At 33.6% G+C, this 10,535-nt stretch overlaps 1 pseudogene; it reads left to right on the top strand.

Annotated features, from left to right (window-relative positions):
* Positions 1–621: 621 nt before the first annotated feature.
* LOC112523791 lies at positions 622–10,180 on the top strand (annotated as a pseudogene).
* Positions 10,181–10,535: the final 355 nt, after the last annotated feature.

A 10,535-nucleotide genomic window follows, 5' to 3' on the forward strand; every position in this document is an offset into this window, starting at 1 on the left:
ACAAACCTTAAGCCCCCCGATGAAGATAAGTTTGAGGTCCCCCCATCCTTCCTCGGCAAAGTGCGAGACTAGATTCCAGAGGTAATCAAAATCTTTGCATATTCCCACGGGAACCGATTCTGGATTGAAGTTCCTGTTTAAAGGAAGATTGATAAAGTGGTTAAGGATCGAAGGCCCGGCCACGTCCTCCCCATGCGTATCCGACCGATTAACAAGCTATTTTTCTCCCTTGACAACATCCGCAAAGGTTAGGTGAGTTGAAGGGGGGGGGGACTTGTTCCCCAAGGTAAAATTCTTTTTGGACCCAGGATAGTGTTCGTTAAAGTTCTCCTTGATTCCTCTGTTAACATTCCTCTTGACGAACTGGGAGATGTTGGCTCTCAAATGGTAATTTCCGATCCATATGCCGTTAAGGTCCTCCTCCAACGTCATAGTGTTAGAGACTCCTAAAAACCTGACAAACCCAAATCTTTTTCCAGAAGCATTTTTCCTCTTAGCAAAAAAGATATCGACCACCTTCCCCATTACTGCGAAGGTCTTCCACAAGCTGTTTTTCGTTTTCTGTATCCGGAAAGTTTTGGATGTAGAAGGTTGTCGCTTTACGTTCAGTCCTCTATCTAGATGCCGGTTACCGCTCCTCCATTTTGCCGACCCATTTTCTCCGGCAACTCTTATGTCCCAACGTCCATGCCCGCTGTAGCGCTGCTCCTCCCGTCGTCGGTCTCTATCCCTCTCTCTCGCTCTCTCTCTCTCATATCAATTTGTTAGTTTATGAACTATATTGAGTCTTGATGGTTGTATTTGACTTAGTGACCGTTAATGAACCTCCATGGGAATTCATGGGTTTAAGTGACTTTTAATGAGTTGTATTGGGCTTTGATGTGTTATATTAGACTTAGTGACTAAGCTATTAATGAATTATATTGGGCCTTCACGGGTTTAAGTGACTTTAATTGGGATTATTGAGCTTTGATGGGTTATATGGGCTTAATGGGTTGTATTAGACTTAGTAACTCTTAGTGAAATGTATTAAGCTTTGATGGATTACTTTGGCTCTTAGTGAACTATTGGGCCTTCATACTTACACTAAGCTATATACAGTTCATTCATACTTATATATATATATATATATATATATATATATATATATATATATATATATATATAGGACGCTAATCAAATGAGAAACACAAAATAATGACAAATCCGTGAGAACCGATATAAAAATACCTTTTTACATAATATTTTTCATCAAAGACTATTATTTTAGTATTGTTTTTACATATGTTTGTATTCATATGGTGTAAAAATTCCATGTGAAACTTTCTTTTTGATTCACTTAGTGAAATGAAATATTTACAAAAAAAGTTTTACAATGTGAAACAAATGTATGTGAAACTATGATATTATGAAACAAATATATGTAAAATAATATCTTAAATTCTAACATTTGATGGAAAAAAATCATGCAAAAAATAAATTCTTATCAGTTCCCACATGTTTACAACCTTTTGGTGGTTCTCATTATATATATATATATATATATATATATATATATATGCATCATAAACACTGCATTGATATATATACACATGATACATGCATCATAAACACTGCATTAATACACTATATATACACACATGCGGACACACTTTCTGTAGTAAAATTGAAATGCATTCATGTATATTAAGTTATATAATTGATACATAATTATACATTAAAATAACTACCAACAAATAAAAAATAATAATTATTACAATATCTGTTGGTAATCAGCAATAATTTAAATTATTTATTTTAATTTTTTTAATCATGGAGTTTTTAAAAAAATAAATTAAATTAAAATATTCATCCATAATTACCGACATATATTTTAATATTATTGTTTTAATTGATAATTTCCCAAATCGAAATGCTGTCATAAATCCGTCGGTAAATTATCGACGGATTTTCGAAGCATAATTTTCTTAATTGATAATTTCCATATCGTCGTTATTTTGTCGCTATATCATCTGAAATTACCAACAGAATCTGGCTGTCGATAATATCCATCGGTGAAAGTCAGTTTTCTTGTAGTGTTTATGTTATTGCTTTCTTTCATGTTATAGGTTTCTTTGGTAGTACAATGTTTTAGTTAGAAGGAGTATTTTAGTTAGATTGTGTTAGTAGTTTAATTTAAATAGGTTGATTAGGTTTCAACTTCGGGTTTGGTTAATTATTTTACAAGTTTTGATGCTTTGAGTGTTTAAACGTCATTTTCTTACCAACAAGAGTTGAGTTTTTTGTTTTGATGGTCAGTATTCGGGTTTCGTTATCTTGCAAGTCTAAGTCTAAATGATARTTTGTTTTGGAATTGAATTATTATTTAGCCATCGACTTTCGTTTCTCCATGAAAGGTTGAGGATTGTTTTACGGTCATTGCTAAATACTTCTAGTTAAGTTGTCCGTTCATTAGAGTAGTCGGTTGCTTAGTTAGGAAGGCTAATTCACTCCAGAAGAGGTCTTGTTAGTCTATCATTTAACAAAAAAAAATCACTTTATTGGATCTGAATAGAGTTGGTAATAGTTCCCTGTAGCATAGATAGTCAAGTTTAACTTTAGAATAGGACCAATTTGTGACTTTTTATAACTAGTTAATTAGTTTACTTTGCTTTTTTACTACTTTTTGTTTGTTTTTTTTTCTTGCATAATTTCTTGTTCAAAAATCATCAAGAATCCCAATTGCTTGCCTAGCGAACTTGAAATTTGGAATCTGCTTGTACTCGATCATTGTCTTCTCGTGTTGACCCCATGCTATGACACTGTTCTCTTGTGGTTGGTTTTTTGTAACACATCAAGTAAGAAACTATATCTATAATTTTATATGCATTCCTGTAAAAAAACTGAACTGAAAAATGGTTTTTATAAAAAATAAAATTCTTACATATACCAACTCAAATTGCCACCAATTACCATACACCATCAACATAAGTCAAAAATTTCATTATAAAAATACTTTATTATATAATTTTCATTAATTTCTTGCTGGCAAATTTTTGAAATAAAATTTATTGATATATAGTTATATTGATACATAGGAAATACTTAATTTCCTTGTAGTTCTAAACGGTACCACTTCAAATAAGAACATGGTCAAGATAAGAAAACATATACAAGAATGATCAAACCAAATGTGATTTTACACTGAAATCACATGCTATTACAGAACATGGTTAATGTAAAGGTATGCGGGGCACTTGGTCCGCGACTTAAGTCGCTGCCAAAGTCATGCGAGATTATATGTTATTTTGCACGTGATTGTACATACTTTAAAATCATATGTAATTTCGTCGTTCTTGTGTTCTCTTATTTGAACACCATTCTAATTTGAACTCAACCTTATATATGCATGTGTACATACATACATATATACATAAACATACCAACATACATACATACATACATACATATACATGCATACATACATATACACATATATATATATACATACATATACATATATATATATATATATACATCCATTCTTTTACAAACCTAACAATTCGTACAAACTTACAAAACCATTTTTCATGAGTTGTTCATATATGAAACAACACATATGAAAATATAGTGTTTATATAATGTTGTTTCACATTATCATGTACAAAACAATAAAAAAACCATTTCACATATGAAACAATATTATATAAATATTGTATTTTCATCTCTATAACAATTTTGTATCTATGGTTCATTAAAGAAAGAAACATTTTAATTCAATAACTTTTTAATCTTTTTACTATATAAAAAGTCAAAAAAAGTTTATTATATATATATATAGAGAGAGAGAGAGAGAGAGAGAGGAGCGATCAAATGTAAACCACCCATATTTGTACAAACCGTGCAAACCATTCGTATCCGTCGATTTTATTGTTCAATTTAATAATTTTGTCTCATGAAATTGTTTAATATTATGAAATTGTTTCATATAGTACTTTTCTAGATGGAGTTGTTTTATATATAGTTATGAAATTGTTTCATATAATACTCATGAAATTTAATGAAATTATTTAATGTATTTCTGTAAAATTAATATATACCCATATTTGTGTGTTTTAGCTCTTCCAATGAGCTATGAACAGAGGTGGCAAAGGCATGGAACTCTGCCTTCTTTACGTATTTAAAATAGGTAACCTCTGGATCAACACGTGGGCCAGAGTTAGTCTTTGTTCCTAAGACACCTTCGCTCAGACCTCTTTGGACATTAAGTTTGGAAGGATTTTCATCTGATCCTTGTACCTCTTCATCAGAAGAGAATACTACAAACAAATGGTTGAGACGAGCTCTTATATCCAATTCAGAGTTGGATGGAAGGTCGTCAACAAGTGGACTAAGAGGCCTGTCGAGAGCCCCATAGTCTGGTGCACCTAGAGCTTGCTCTAAACAAGCTTGGAGATTATCTTCTAGTGTAGAGGAAACACATTCCTCTATATGGGCAAGTGGCATGGTATGGGGAGACATACCACTTATATGTTCAAAGGTCTCATCATTTTGAGAGGATGATCCCCATGGCGTGGCTTCCCATTTTTTTGTGCAGGCCAGGGACATATGCGTTCTCTGGCTGGTTAGACAGGTTACGGTTCGAGGTGTGCACCTCTTGTTCAAAAGCCCCTGTTGCTCGACCAACTGGGCTAGAATTGTAGAAGTTAGGGTAGGAAAATAGATGTGTTAGGAAACACTCGCTCTGGCTCCCCCTTCCCTCTGGCTCTTCTTATTCTTCTTCCTCACTCTCCTCTAGCTCTTGCTATAAAGCCAACTCCCTCTACTCTCTTTCCATTCTCTCCCCTTCTTTCCTTGATTTTCTCTCTTCTATCTTCTTCTTCTTTTATTCTCTCTTTCTTTTCTTCTCTACCTTCTCCCTCTTTTCTCTATCGATCCTCTCTCTGTCTTCCCTTATTTTCCTTTCCTTCTCTACCTCTACCAAAACAGAAAACTTTCTCTTTCTTCTGTATGCTTTTTAAATTAACTTGTTTGGTTTTAGGCATACTTTTAATAGAAGTATAAGATGTATCTTTAAATTTTAGCTTTCTTCTTTTGGATCTATTTTCAAATTTTGGTCTTTTGAAAAGCGATGGTACATATAGAGCTGTAAAATCTGGTTTTTGCTCCTTTCCTAAACAGAAAACAAATTCTAATGTTGATTTCTTCTTACAGGTAAATGGGTCTAGATCTTCAAACCTAGACCTGTTGTATCCTATTGAGAATTAATCTTTTCATGCACCTGCTGAGCATGTTGATATTTTTTTAATCAAGAGCTCTTTCTTTTGCAAGCTTTGATGCAAGAATTTTCTTTCCTTTTGAAAATAATTTTTGAAAGCTAGAGAATTAAGTCTTTCACACTCTTTATCAGCAATCTTCTTGTCTTTTTCAACAAGAACCTTTTTAAGTTCATTGCACTCTGATGTAAAGACATTCTCTGTGAATTTTTTTGTTTTTAAAATTCTTTGATTTTCCACAGAGAGCTCCTTCTTCTCAACAGACAAAAGCTCGGTTTCTCTTTTGTAAATATTCATTTCCTTTTCAATCATTTTTCTCTTTTCATTCTCCTTCAGAAGCTTTTGCTGGAGTATTTCAAAATCTTGTGATAAAAGAAATATGTTATGTTCAAGCTCTGTATGATCATAACCAGATATAGAGCATACCTGAGAGTCAGAGGCAGATGCGTTTGCATCATCTTCATTGTCCACGACCATTCCGTTGAAGTGCGCTTGTGATTCATCTTCAAAAGTTGAGTCAGAGACCAATTCTCTTGCTCAGCCATTAGACTCCTCCATGGTCTCTTGTACTTGTACTTGTTCTTGTAGTACAATCCATCTTTCAGCAGAGGGCCTTTGCACTCTGCAACAAAATGACCAGGCTTGCCGCATCTGTAGCACATGTCGCTCTACTTAGACTTTTCTGGTTGCCTTCCTCCTTTTTCACCATTTGTGGAGGGGCTTGCTTGGGGTTAAACACCTGCTTGTTGAACCTCTCATTCCTATCATCTCTCCCTCTTCTATCAAAAGTTCTCCTTCCAAACTTTCTTGTAAACTTCTTGGTGATGAGAGCCAAGGATTGTGCAAAAGCACTAATATCATCATCATCATCATGAGAGCCAGATGCTCTGTCTTCTTCTACACTCTCAGCCACCAACACCTTCTTCCCTCTCCTCCTCTCTTCTCTGGTCTTCTTGTCTCTAGATGACCTTGTAGAGTTACTCTCTTTAGATTCAGAGACCAGGGCCTGAGGACCACCCAGAGCAACCTTTTTCTTCTGAACTTCTTTCTCTTGAGCCTACAGAGTCCCATACACATCATGCAGAGTCCCATACACATCATCTAGAGTCAACTGCTCTAAGTTCTGGTTGGCTTGGAGAGACATAGACAGGTTAGCCCATTCTTCATTTAGTCTTTTCAAGAACAACATGTTGTTCTCTTCTTATGTTTTAACAACATCATAATTTTTGCATTTGTTGATCAATGTGTTGAACCTGTGATAAGTTTTTTCTGGGGACTCATCAGGAAGAGCTTGAAATATGTTATACTCATTCAGGCATTGAGCACGTTTATTCTTCCTCATTTTAGTTCCACCCTCCAGCTGATTAGTGAGCTGATCCCATGGATCCTTGGCAGATTAACAAGCATCTAGGGACCGGAAGATCTCATTGGGAATTACCATGATCAACAGACTTTTGGCCTTTTAATCAATTTCGACTTTACTATTTTCTTCCTTATCCCAATCCCTCCTTTCCTTAGGGATCTGGGTAGTAGGAATTTCAGCTGTGGTGACAGTGGTTGGGACTCTTGGAATAACAGTCATAGGAATGTAAGGGCCATTTTTCACAGACTCGAAAATTTCAAGGTCAAGACCTTTATAGAAGTTTATCATTCTAATCTTCCACAGGGAATATTCATCCCAAATGGGAGTATGAGGTTTTGTAAGGGAACCGACACTGTACATGGAGTTCCAAGTTTGGTTTGACAATCTCAAGAAAAACATATTATGAAAAAAAAACTAAAGACTAGAAATGGAATAGCAGAACTTGACCAAATACAACTTGGAGAAAAGTTTGAAATACACTAATCTTCAAAGAAATAAATGAGATCTACAAATTTTAACAAGGATAACATAAATTGCATAAACTCATAAAACAGAGATTTGGAATGAACCACGATTTCAAAGAAGAAAATAACCAAGCAAAATGAGGAATAATCCTAAATAGATTGGATCCAACTAACCAATAGATTTATTAGGAGGCTATGATACCAATTGTAGGAACCTAAAACCATAAATGCACTAGTAATTAATGCTTAAGTCAATAAGTGAGCGGAAGCAAGCATCAATAATACTAGATTGGTTACTACGAAATGACAATGACACAGTAATGAAAAACATTTATCGTTTGGGAAGTTATGAAGTCGGTTTTGTTTCAATTGTTAAAGAGAATAGTCAAATACACTAAGAACATATAGTTGTGTGTGAACAAAAAATCTCTCAAATAGCTAATTTCTCATAAGTGCGATTTTCTCTCTCAAACTATGGTAGGAGCGCGTCTTCAATTGGTAATAATACCGTTAGAGAAATTACCCTTTTATAGGAGTTTTCTAGAAAAAAGGCATCTCTAGAAATGATATCTTTAGAAATTCAATGCGTCCTCCAGTCTGTTGTCTCCACGTGTCTTGAGGGTAGTAACCGTTTTTGCGTATGTGTTGGATGGGGACTAGACCACTTGTGATGTAGAGACAAGCCGTGGAAGCTTCATGTACACGGGCGAAGTATGAGACCCAGAGGCTCTGCATGTACTATGTAGAGGCTCTGTGTCTAGGACTCGGGCTCTGCATCCGAGTACTTAGCATCTTGACGCATGACTTGGGTCTTTGATCTCCTCTGTGTCCGAGCTCTGTATCCGAGCTCTGGTTTCAGGTCGCTTCCAGACTATAAGTCCTCTTGACTTGATTAAGAGGTTTTTACTTACACAAGTATTGATATTGATGAGCTTCAATTTTTTTGAGTTGATATCTACCTTATATGAATTGGCCTATTTGTGCATGGTTCATCTCTATTTGTGCATTGTTCATCTTGTGTGTGTTAACAAGAAAGTAATGGCGCGATCGGTAACAAGTAATGTTGAACTTCTTTTGTTTTAATTTTATGTGGTTGGTACATTTAGAGTGTTTGTAGAACTATCTATACTATATATAAAACATTAGGGTTAAACTCTTAAAAATCATTTTTAATGCATCACGTACTATTTAATAATGCATATTACATAAACTTCTAGATTACAAGTAAATAGTGAAAGATTACAGTTTCTCAAAGCTATATGTTTGAATGCATGCAACTAACTAATAAACATAATGAATAAAGAATCTAAAACATAATTAGAATGATTATTAAGTTCTAACAAAATATTTAATTAGTATCCTTACAAAAACATTGTATTACATAAATTATTTCGTTATTAAACTTAAATTAAATTATAATAAAAAATTTAAACTAAAAATACATTTTTATAAAAAAACCATTAAATTTTTAAACAAAATAGTTACATTGTTATCAAATCTAAATTAAATTATAATAAAAATTGAACTAAAAGGAAGTATACAAAAAATAGAATTTTTAAATTGTTAATTTGATACTAATATTGATATATTTTTTTTGAATTTTTATGTGACCTTCAAATTTATATTTTATTCAAATATATAAGCCTTCTCAAAATCATACAAAATCGTATTATAAAATCAACAAATATAAATAATAAATAAAACATTAAAATCGAGATATATCTCACTGAATTATGGAAATACGATTCTAATTTAAAGTAATTTATGAAGCTATAATAAATTGAGTTATTTAATTAACACACTTTCAACTTTGAGAATGCAAAGGTAAAGAAAGGGAATGTTGAATGCATATGCAGATTATTGTTAATTGTTGAATTGATAAATTATTTTATTGGTGATGCGAATTAAAGTTACAAGGGTTTCTAGGCCAGAAAAGATCAAAATTAAGATTAGAAGGAAATGAAACTGTCTCTCTTTATATATATACACACACAACGTCTCATCGATGTTTACTGCTTTTCCTTTTCTGATGTCGAATTGAAAACCACACTAAAATTTTCACCATGATCGTATTCCATCATACTTTTGCAATTGGACTAAAGGTAAAACATTTATTTTATTTGGTTTGTGTTTAACTTCGTGACAGGTTGATCGAATCAGCTTGGATAACAACTAGTTAATCACGGAAAAACTATTTCACGTCTTTTAGTCTTGCGACGCAACAAAACATTTACCCATGTATACCTAAAAAGATGCATCTACTTATCAAATATTGGAAGTAATGATTACATCAAACAACTATTTGATCTCTAACATTTACTCCACGAGCGACATATATACCATCGATCAATATGCAATAGTCCTCGTGCAACAATATTCTCAATAATTAAAGGTACACATATTTTGCTTGATTTTTTTGTAGCATGCATCTTTCTTCATCATTCTGATATAGTGATATTCCGTTTCAAGTATATATAATATGGTTCAAATATTGTCACTATTCTAATTTCTGTATGAATCGTTTTGGCGTATGACAGACTCTGTATAATTTGGGAGCTAGAAAGATTGATGTGTGTTTGGTCTGGATAATATACGCTATGCGCCATCTGAGATGTCACGTTTGGCATCGGCGGAAAACCATGCGTTGAGTCAATCAATGATGCGGTCAAGCTATTTAATGAAAGGCTTAAGGCTCTTGTTCATGAGCTCAACAAAGATTACTCTGACGCACGATTCACTTACATCAACCTTACAAGCATTTCAGCACCACAAGGAGGTAAGTAGGAATACAAAAGTTTCCAGTTTGTGGTAATATCAAAAAAATTATACAGATTAAAGTCTCTTTTTGTATTACTTTAAGAAAATGTTTGGATTTTGCAGATGTAATGATATTGCCAAATGGTCCTTGTTGTCAAGTAAGGGAAGATGGACAATGTCTTCTAAACTCCCGCCCTTGCTCGATTCGGGCTTTATCTATTTTCTATGATGGTTTGCATCCCTCTGAAATAGCAAACACAGTCGTTGCAACAAGATCATGCATTGCAATCTCTGCGATGGATACATCTCCATACGATATTAGTCATTTGGCTCGACTTTGAGATTGAACAGATTCCATGATACAAATTGTGTTGCATTTTTTGTATGCTTGACGAATAAGCAATACCAATGACGTACTAACTTCCTATTATGAGTTTTTGTTTACATCTTATTATGGAAAAAGTAACCTTTATTTTTGGTGACTTTTAGCTAGGATTTGTTGGATCTTGCTACCTTGTTGCATTTTAATTATTTAAGCAAACTAACTAAAATGAAAGGAAATTTCTAAAAATACGGCATAAATTTCATGGGTTGATGTGTGAACGAGATGAAGTGTCGGCATATAACAGTTCCAACCTCAACCCATGCATTGACCTGAAACTAATCCCAATAAAAGCTTTTTCTTTAAGTAATTTA

This window comes from Cynara cardunculus (assembly GCF_001531365.2).
Source record: "Cynara cardunculus var. scolymus isolate 2C chromosome LG 12, CcrdV1, whole genome shotgun sequence".
Lineage (NCBI taxonomy): Eukaryota > Viridiplantae > Streptophyta > Magnoliopsida > Asterales > Asteraceae > Cynara > Cynara cardunculus.